Source organism: Scylla paramamosain, chromosome 26 (genome assembly GCF_035594125.1).
Source record: "Scylla paramamosain isolate STU-SP2022 chromosome 26, ASM3559412v1, whole genome shotgun sequence".
Taxonomy (NCBI): domain Eukaryota; kingdom Metazoa; phylum Arthropoda; class Malacostraca; order Decapoda; family Portunidae; genus Scylla; species Scylla paramamosain.
In genome coordinates, this window is record NC_087176.1 from 9,757,501 (window position 1) to 9,767,500 (window position 10,000).

The 10,000-nt window shown below is 40.2% G+C and overlaps 1 protein-coding gene across 1 annotated transcript in view; it reads right to left on the reverse strand.

Moving 5' to 3' along the window:
• LOC135113719 (zwei Ig domain protein zig-8-like) overlaps nt 1–9,881 on the reverse strand; it is a 40,492-nt gene extending 30,611 nt beyond the window's left edge. Inside the window, exon 1 of the mRNA XM_064029244.1 lies at nt 9,799–9,881. The gene's annotated coding sequence lies outside the window, so the exon portion shown is untranslated. The remainder of the gene's footprint in view (nt 1–9,798) is intronic.
• Nucleotides 9,882–10,000: the final 119 nt, after the last annotated feature.

Here is a 10,000-nt window from a genome sequence, read left to right on the forward strand (position 1 = left end):
CAGGGCAAGGTTAGGTTAGGTTAGGTTAGGTTAGGCAAGGTTAGGTTAGGTTAAGTTAGGTTAGGCAAGGCTAGGTTAGGTTAGGCAAGGTTAGGTTAGGTTAGGGCAAGGTTAGGTTAGATTAGGTTAGGCAAGGTTAGGTTAGGTTAGCTAGGTTAAGTTAAGTTAGGTTAGGTTAGGATAGGTTAGTTAGGTTAAGTTAGGTTAGGCAGGGGTAGGTTAGGTTAGGTTAGGTTAAGTTAGGTTAGGCAGGGGTAGGTTAGGTTAGGTTAGGTTGATTAAGAGAAAAATTGTGATGAACTGTGATGATTTTTAATGAAGCCGCTGAATTGTGTGGTGAATTGTCAACTGTGTAATGCTTATAATGTATGCACTGAGATGTGGTAAGCACTATACGTATACTGAAGTGTCGACTGTGTTATGTAAAAAAGTGAGATATGGCGAACTATGTAAAGAGATGTATAGTGAACAATAAATGTGGGAACAGCGAGGGAAGGCAAAGGCAAATACAGGCAAAGGCAAAGATAATACAGCATGAACATATAATATGGTGAGCAATGGAGAGGCAGCGATAAACGAGTATAATGAACTGTGAATTGTATGAAAAGTGAAGTATGGTGAGCTGTGGTAACTCAAAGATGTATAATAAACAAAGAAGTATATTATGTACAGACAATGAGGTAAGGCAAAGATGAAGCAAACTATGAGGCGCATTTAATAGTGTATATAATGAAGATATAGAGAACCACAATGAAGCAGAGGTGTGAAATATAGTCTATGATGTATACAATGCAAACAAACAAGTGCAGAGAGAGAGAGAGATAAAGAAGTAGGGAGCTGTGAACTGTGAGAGACGGAGATTCTTCAGCATTTGCAGGAAAGGAGCGTTTAAGGATAGTGGGAAACAGTTAAGTCATTCATCTTCTTAGGCATTGTCATCATTAGTGTGTGTGTGTGTGTGTGTGTGTGTGTGTGTGTGTGTGTGTGTGTGTGTGTGTGTGTGTGTGTTGGGGGCGGGGGTGGCAGGGGGTTCTTTAATGATCCTGCCTCACTCTTGTTGCTCTCGCTGTTGTCTTCTCTTCCTCTTTAAGCTTCCTAATCTCGTTCCTCATCTTGAACCTTGTCTTGGTTCTATCTTTATTTACTATGTTTTTTTTTTTCTCTCTCTCTCTTTCTCTCCTAGTTTATTTCTTTGCTCTTTTCGCGCTCTTGTGTTTGTTGTTGTTGTTGTTGTTGTTGTTGTTATTGTTGTTGTTGTTGTTTTCCTTCTCGTTCTTCTCGTTCGTGTTCTTGTTCATTATCATCATCATCATCTTCATCCTACTCCTACTCCTCCTCCTCCTCTTAATCCTTTTCTATCGTCATCGTCACCACCACCACAACCACCATCACTACCATCAGCAGTTCTATCCTGCCTAGTGATATATAAAAGACAAAAGATAGAAAATAGACGTACCGGAAAGTATTTAAAAATACGCATTAAAGCTGAAGTTAGAGGTGTGAATAAATGTAGAAATTAATTAAATGGTAAATAAGTTAGCCATTTTGCCAGTCGGTCAGTCAGCCCACTCAGTCAGTCAGTTGGTCAATCAATCAGTCAGTCAGTCAGTCAGTCAGTCAATCAGCCACTCAGTCAGTCAGTTGGTCAGTCAATCAGTCAGTCAGTCAGTCAGTCAGTCAGTCAGTCAGTCAGTCAGTCAGTCAGTCAGTCAGTCAGTCAGTCAATCGGTCATATGTAGATAAACAAAAAAAGACAAGATTTAACACACACACACACACACACACACACACACACACACACACACACACACACACACGTGACGCATCGCTCACCGCAACACGTAAAGCAACACACCTTTCCCTCGGGTAATCGCGGGCACACCTGAGGCCACGGGGAGGGGGGGGGATTACCTGCCTCCTCCCCTTTAATATTCCTCTATTGATCGTCAGCGCCGCATCCCATCTTCCAATTTCTTAAGGACAAGTGACCAAAAGGCTCCTATGCTAATATCACAGTAAGTTTCACCAATGAAGATTCCTCCTTGAAAATTTCACCTAAAATAGTTCCATCCAACCTAACCTAACCTAACTGAACCTAACGTAACCTAACCTAACCTAACCGAACCTAACGTAACCTAACCTAACTAAATCTAACCTAACTGAACCTAACCTAACCTAACTGAACCTAACCTAAACTAACCTAACCTAACTGAACCTAACCTAACATTACCTGACCTAACCTAATCTCATCTAACCTAACTAAACCTAACCAGATCTGACCTAACGTAACATTACCTAACCTAATCTAACCTAACTTAACCTAACAGCAGCTAACCTAAATCAAACCTAAAGTAAATCTACCTAAAGTAATCTAACCTAAAGTAATCTAACAGAATATTACTTACTTAATTACTTAACGTTACATAATTATAATCTACCATAACCTGACCTAATCTATTCAAGACGGAAATTACTGTAGGGGGGAGGGGTGTAATGCTCGTGTGGGAAATTTACTTGGAGGAAACTTAAGGTATAAAAATCAAATCATGAAATTTAACCAGAGTTCATAATAATTTTTCCACGTCTTATTAAGTAAATATCAAAGTTGCTTCCCCACGGAATAAGAGAATTTATAAGGACATACTACAATTTCAAATAAGAAGCCGAATAGAAGTAAAACATAAGAGCATAAGAAAAATAAGGGAAGCTGCAAGAAGCCATCAGGTCTACACGTGGCAGTCCCTGTATAAAACCTACCTATTTCCACCTATCGCTCTCGTCCATAAATCTATCTAATCATTAACATCTCGCTAATGACTCAGCACTAACAACCTGATTACTGATTCTATTCCATTCAACTGGCGATATTTTTAGATTATGTTATGCAGTCCAGTAACATTCTCGGTGAAATGTGGGGAAGAATTATCAAGGTAAAACAATGGATTTGGATAAAAAGTGGGTTGGTTGTTTGGCATTATTAAATACCTGAATGAAAGAACGTACTAACTTGGTGACTGGTTAACTGAATGGCAGGATAAAAGTAATGGTTAGCTAAATGGGAAATATAGAAATGAAAAAAATATTATCTAACTAATGAATTGTTGCATAATTAGCTGTTAACTATGAACTAACAGACTAACACACTCACCCCACTCAGTATTACTCATTCACGTACTCACTTACTCACTCACACCCATTTCATAAACGCACACATTCATGCACACAGTTACACACTCACTCGCACACATTCATACTTACTAACGCGAACCAAAGCAGACACACTCACAAACTAATTCACTCGTTCACTCACTTACTCACTCACTCACTCACTCGCATTCACACTCACTCACTAGCGAGAAGACAGCAGCCACTCTTTCTCTCAAACTTTCAAACTCACTCACAAATCGTATGTATGAAAGAATAAAATACAAAGGAAAGCAAGAGGAATAAGACCTAAACTAAGAACAAGACTTCCAAATACTGGCAGACTTCTAAGAGAAAATCTGACTTTTCTTGCGCCAAAATAGCTGGAAAATAAATGTGAAGACTTTCTTGTAAACTTTGGAAAAAAAAAAAGAAAAAAACAATTACCCTTTCTTAGGGACTTCCTGAAAACAATCTCTGCCTTTGTTAACTTGAGAATATAATCACTTTTAAGAGTGGTGAATACTTGGAACCTGTTATGATAGACTTAATTTGATGTTTTCTTCATATACTGTGAATTATGACAGCTATTTCACAATGTATACTGTTTTTTTATTGCCATCTGACACGAAGTCATATTATGTTTGTTGTAGTGAATTGTAATGATGATGATGGTGGTGATAATGATTACAGAAGCAACAACACCTTTTGAAAGAGAAGAACAAGAAGAACAAGAACAAAAACAAGAAGAACAAGAAGACGGACAAAAATAACAACAACAACAACATCAACAATAATAAACCACAACAATACACCCACACCATCACCAACAACAAGAAAACAAAGCCACCACCACCACCACCACCACCACCAGCACCAAGCAAGACCACAAACCACGTACCACCAGGATGCGATTCCCAACATCTGGACCGCAAGATACGCTCACGCCTCAGGGAACTAACACAGCCTCAGTCCAGCAGGAGGAAGTGAGAGGCCAGCCCAGCACACAGCCACCTCACTGCACACACGAGGGACAGAGTCTTACCGCTGCCATCAAGGAAGGAAGAAAGAGAACGTGTTATGGCTTCACTATAGCAAGATTAGGTTTTAAAGTGTCTTGCCTCTGCTGTTAAGGAAGGAGGTAAGTGAAGAAGGAGGCAAGGGAACGTGTTATAACTTCCACTACAGCAGGGTTAGGTTTTAAAAGTGTCTTGCCTCTGCTTTTTAAAGAAGGAAGAAAGTGAAGAAGGAGGTAAGTAAAGTGAACGTTTTGTAGCTTCCTCTATAGCAAGGTTAAATCTTAAAGTGTCTTAACGCTATCAAAGAAGGAGGTAGGTGAATGTACTCGTATTGTCCCTTCTAGTACAGCAACATTAAGTTTGAAAGAGAACAGGAGAACATGTTATCACTTCCACTGTACCACTATAGCAAGGTAGAGTATCTTACCGCTGCTGTCAAGGAAGGAAGCAACCGAACTTATTGTCGCTTCCACTGTAGCGAGTTTTAAAAGTAAAAGAAAATATGAGATTGACTGAAGGAGAATTTTGATAGGCTTAAAAGTGCTAATCCTCAGATAGAGAGGTGAGCTGGCATTTCTGACGGAGAGAGAGAGAGAGAGAGAGAGAGAGAGAGAGAGAGAGAGAGAGAGAGAGAGAGAGAGAGAGAGAGAGAGAGAGAGAGAGAGAGAGAGAGAGAGAGAGGAGACTGCAAAAAGCTCGTTGACCATCTGACCTACATTCACTGAGAACTTACCACCTGACGCCATTACTCGTAAGTCTATCAAAGGGATAAAATCTGACCTTAATTCGAGGAAGTGATATGGAAAAAGAAAAATCATTCGTGAAATTGCCATCCCAAATAAAGCACGAGCTCTGGCTTTGATTTAAACATGAACTGAAAAAAAAAAAAAAACATATAGTCATGACCGTGAAATTGCACTGGGAACACGAGAAACTCCCTTAGAGCTGCTCAGGGAGGTAAACCAGAGTAAAAACTAAATAAATAAATAAATAATAATAGATAAATAAGAATAATAATAATAATAAATAATAAATAAATAAATAAGATCTCGCAATAAAAGAGGAAAAGCTGCTGTTTTTATTTTCATTTATTTATTTATTTATTTATTTGTCACGGGAACTTAGCTTAAAACGTGCTTGAGTATAATTTCATATTGTTTATTGTTCTTTTCACAAATTACTTACCTTAATTAAAAATTCTTACAATCTATTTTTTTTTTCCATTTATCCAGTCTTTTTTTTCTTCATCTTGTTCTCTCTCTCTCTCTCTCTCTCTCTCTCTCTCTCTCTCTCTCTCATTTGCTAGAAACTTTGTATTTCGTGTAGATGGTAGTAGTAGTAGTAGTAGTAGTAGTAATAGTAGTAGTAGTAGTAATAGTAGTAGTAGCAGTAGTAGTAGTGTTGGTGGTGATGGCGGAGGAAGTAGTAGTGTTACTGGTGGTGGTGGTGGTGATCGCGTGTCTGTCAGACCAGCACGCCGCTATCACGACATTACTGTCATCTTTGGGCTTAAATCAGGCTTAGGGGGGACTCTCTGTCTGTTTATGAGCAGGGTCGAGCCTTTTGACTTTACCATTCATCAGCAGTTAATCGCAGGTTGTCCCTTCACCCTTCACCACCTCGCCCAAGCCTGCTGTAATACCCTGTGTCTGGTACTATTTGCACTTACAGACCTTCTTCTTTCCTTTGCCTCCTCTCTGCCTTCTACCACAGCCACATAAAGCCTAGACGTATACTTTCCCTTTTTTAATTCAACAGAGTAAGATTCCGTGTAAGATTCTATAACCCACGCTTCCAGATCTCTTTTTCTCTCCTTTCCTCTTTGCTCTGACACTTTTTTATATTTGAGGATGGCTACGTAAGGGTGAAATGAAAAGAAACCTCGCTATTTTGCTGCTCCCGAAAACTTGAAAAGAAGTCAGCTAGAGAAGAGAGAAACCAGCTGTATTGATGTCCGCTTCACACCACACTAAAGTTGAAGCGGAGAAAAATTAACGGTTTCCTTATACCTCTCTTCCGTCTGTCCTTACACCCGGGCCGTGTCTCTGTCCTCCCAGCAGTGAATGAGTACTGAGTGTTGCGTTTAGGCTCCCTGGGTCGTGGTTTGGCACTGTCTCGCCAAGAGCCTAAAATGATGCCGTTAAAAGAACTCAGGATCACTAAACTCTGCTATGTTCAGAAACACGCCATTGTAAATCTTTTGTAGAACAGTGTGTCAATATAAGCAAGACTGTATAGATTTGGTTGTGGTAATGAAGCAGAAGATATACCAGGAAAAACTTTATTTCTCTAACGCTTCGACAACTCTAAGGAAGACAGTTGTTGAAACGTTAGAGAAATAAAGTTACGCTATATCCTGTGCTGCACCACCCCCACATATCCACTCATAACCAAGACTATACCTACTGTTTACACTTCTCTCATTATCTTCTTTCGTCACCTCCTATTCCTCGCTTCAAGTCACCCCACGCACAACTATGTAGCCACCTCCCACTGGGCGTCACCATGTCTCACCTGCCTATCCAGCGTTCACTCATCATAACGGTGAGCAGTTATTCGGTCCACCTGCGTCTTTCTTCGCAAGACGGAGTGTCACGCCTGTGGCTCCATCATGGGAGGACACGGGGTCTCACAGGTTGGAATGTCAAGGCTCTGAAGAAGGAAGAGCTACAACACACAATCACACACCATGCATAGCTTATAACATTCCGTGCCTTCCTGGTAAACAGCCAAACCCACCACCGCAACTCTCTCTCTCTCTCTCTCTCTCTCTCTCTCTCTCTCTCTCTCTCTCTCTCTCTCTAGTACTGCGGCACCATAAGGAACACCAGGCGCCATTTCGCACCCTATCGCCACTCCCACTCTCTCCTCGCCCGGCAATATAACCCTCACCCCAGCAGCGGAAAACTGATCTGTTATTACCAGTGCTTTATGACGCCGCCTGTGCCTCCTGCGCCGATTTGTCAGCCTCGCGTCTTGTCTTTACCCGCCCGGACCTCTCATCTTCCTCGCCCGTGTGTCACTTGTCGCAGGAAAATGTCGGTTTGCAATTTGTTCCTCTGTCTGAAAGTAACATTTTAGCTTTTTTGAGTGAATGAAGTTGTACTGGGTTGTATTATGCTGTGTATTTTTCATTCGTGCTCTAATCTTGATCTTTTTTCTTATTTCCACGATTCTTTATCTTCGTTCTTATTTCTTTTCTCTTCTTCATTATTTTTAACCTTTTCTTCCTTACTCTTATTTTTCTATAGATTCTTCCCTTCACTCTACACACACACACTCTCTCTCTCTCTCTCTCTCTCTCTCTCTCTCTCTCTCTCTCTCTCTCTCTCTCTCTCTCTCTCTCTCTCTCTCTCCATCCGTCCTCCTTTCCCTCTAGTCCTTATCACACGTGTTTTTCTTCTTCCACATTTCCGTCTCTTTTCCTTTTCCCAGTCCTACTTTTTTCTTTCATATTTTTTTTCTCTCTCCACTCCCATTTCACTCTTCTATCTCTCTCTCTCTCTCGCTCCATCCTTTTTCCTTCCTCCTCCTCCTCCTCCTCCTCTTTCGTAATTTTGTCTGATACCTCCTCTCACTTTGGAGACGAACTAAAATGGAGGGAAAAAACAACTTAAAGGGTCCATCAGCATTCACAGCGTCTCTCTCTCTCTCTCTCTCTCTCTCTCTCTCTCTCTCTCTCTCTCTCTCTCTCTCTCTCTCTCTCCCTCTCAGGTAAGACCCATTCGTATTCACAATGATGTAGGAAAGGTTTTGGAATCTCTTGATGTTCTCTAACTTGTTCTCGTGATGTTTCTGAAGAGTTGAGGAGATTCCATTTAAGAGTCTATTATCGCGTTTGCTTACACTTTTTTTTTCTGTTATTTAGGTCACGATTTAGTGTTGACCAATGGGAAAGTCTTTTGAGGCGCTCAGTCACCCTCTTCTCTCCTCCATCTGGTCATGATAAAGGAATGCAGTATATGACATGAGATTGTATTCTGAAATGGTTTGTTCGTTCATAGGGGTTATTCTGAAAGGGCACAGAGATAATTAGTTGATTCTAATGGTAGTTTTGTTTTTCATTGACGATTCTTGGACGCGTATGCCGAAACTTGTATTTAGTGGATGGCAAGTCTTATGACAACAATACAGAGAAGTAAAACAATAGCTAACAGCAACAACACTCGACCACACAATATTATACAGCAATAATAGTCAACATTTGTGTTTTTTTCGAGGGGTACCAGCAACAACACTCGACCACACAATATTATACAGCAGTAATAGTCAACATTTGTGTTTTTTTCGAGGGGTACCAGCAACAATACTCGACCACACAATATTATACAGCAGTAATAGACAACCTTTGTGTTTTTTTCGAAGGATACCCGAAAATAACGCGGCACATGTAGGGATACAAGGAAGAGTCAAATCCAAGTTACCAAAACGTTTCAAAATCCAATTCATGATGTCAAAAAATTCCACTCGGAAAAAATAATAATCCTTAAAATGTCAACCCGCTGTAAAACAAAACCACGACAAGGGCTGAGTGGTTTTGTTTTCCGAGATGTTTCCGTCGAGGGAGAATGAACAACGAAACTGAACAAGAAGTATCAGTTTCAGGGTTCGTTCTGATTCCCATTTCGCATGAGTCAAAATCTGAGGCCTTAATTTTCTCTGTGGTTTTATTCACCATCACCTTCAGGAAACATGGCCCCAAACATGACAAGCAAGGGAAAAAATTGAAGTGAGCCTGCTAAAAAGACACTACACGCGCGCTAATTTAGGCACGGTTAGAGAAACAAAACTGAGGTGGATTGGCTGTGTGCAGGGGCGAGATGAGTGTGGGAGGGAGGATGCTGGAGATGACCCACCAGTCAAGAGGATAGAAAGAAATACAAAAGTAAAAAACAGACAACAACGACATTACTAGGCCAAACGAAGCTGCCTGTGAGATTAAAGAGGAGAAGGATGCACTGAAAGAAGACAAGCGTGTGATGGGTGTGATAGACGAAGACGAAGAAGACAGAGTAAGATGAAGAGCGATCCGCTGTGGCGACACCTGTATGGAGCAGCTAAAAGAGATTACAACTACTATGGTAACTTTCAAAATTTGTCATTACTGAGTCTGTATGTTGCTGCTGTTCTGGGAAGTTTATTTGTGATGAAAGGGAAACGTAACATGGACATCGTTATAATGAAAACTGCTTGAATATAATTGCATTGGAAGAGGAAAACTTTTGGAGATTTTTTAACATCGTAGGCTGTTGTAATTCTAAACACTCAATTAAGCTGTCATCTCTATAATGAACCCCTTCAATCTATCACTAAATACCTACGTAGAAATAAGGAAGCTCGTATGATATGCTACGGTATTTATGGAAATTTCTTAACATCGTATGCTATTGTAATTGTAAAGATTAATTTGGTCTGTAATGTCACCTGAGAGTACATAACGACAGCTACTCAACTACCAACAAGCGAGACGGCATAAATCAACTCTCAAAACCACACGATAACATAAAAAAAAAAATAAATAAATAAAAATAATAAATAAAAATAATAATAAATAAATAAATAAAAATAAATAAACGAAAAAAAAAAAAAACCTCTATCTAATTTGTGAAAGTAAAAATATGAAGAAAAGACTTACCAGGTTAGGTATTGCGCCCTTCCTCCTGCCTTCATGAGCCTCTACCGCTACCGCCACCACCACCACCACCACCACCACCGTCACCTGGAGAGAACAGAGGCGCATTAGTGAACGTGACACTGGCAAACACACGACAGAATCTTTAATCAATTTACTCTCCTTCTTCATCCTTTTTATTTATTTGTTTTAGAATCTTTATGCA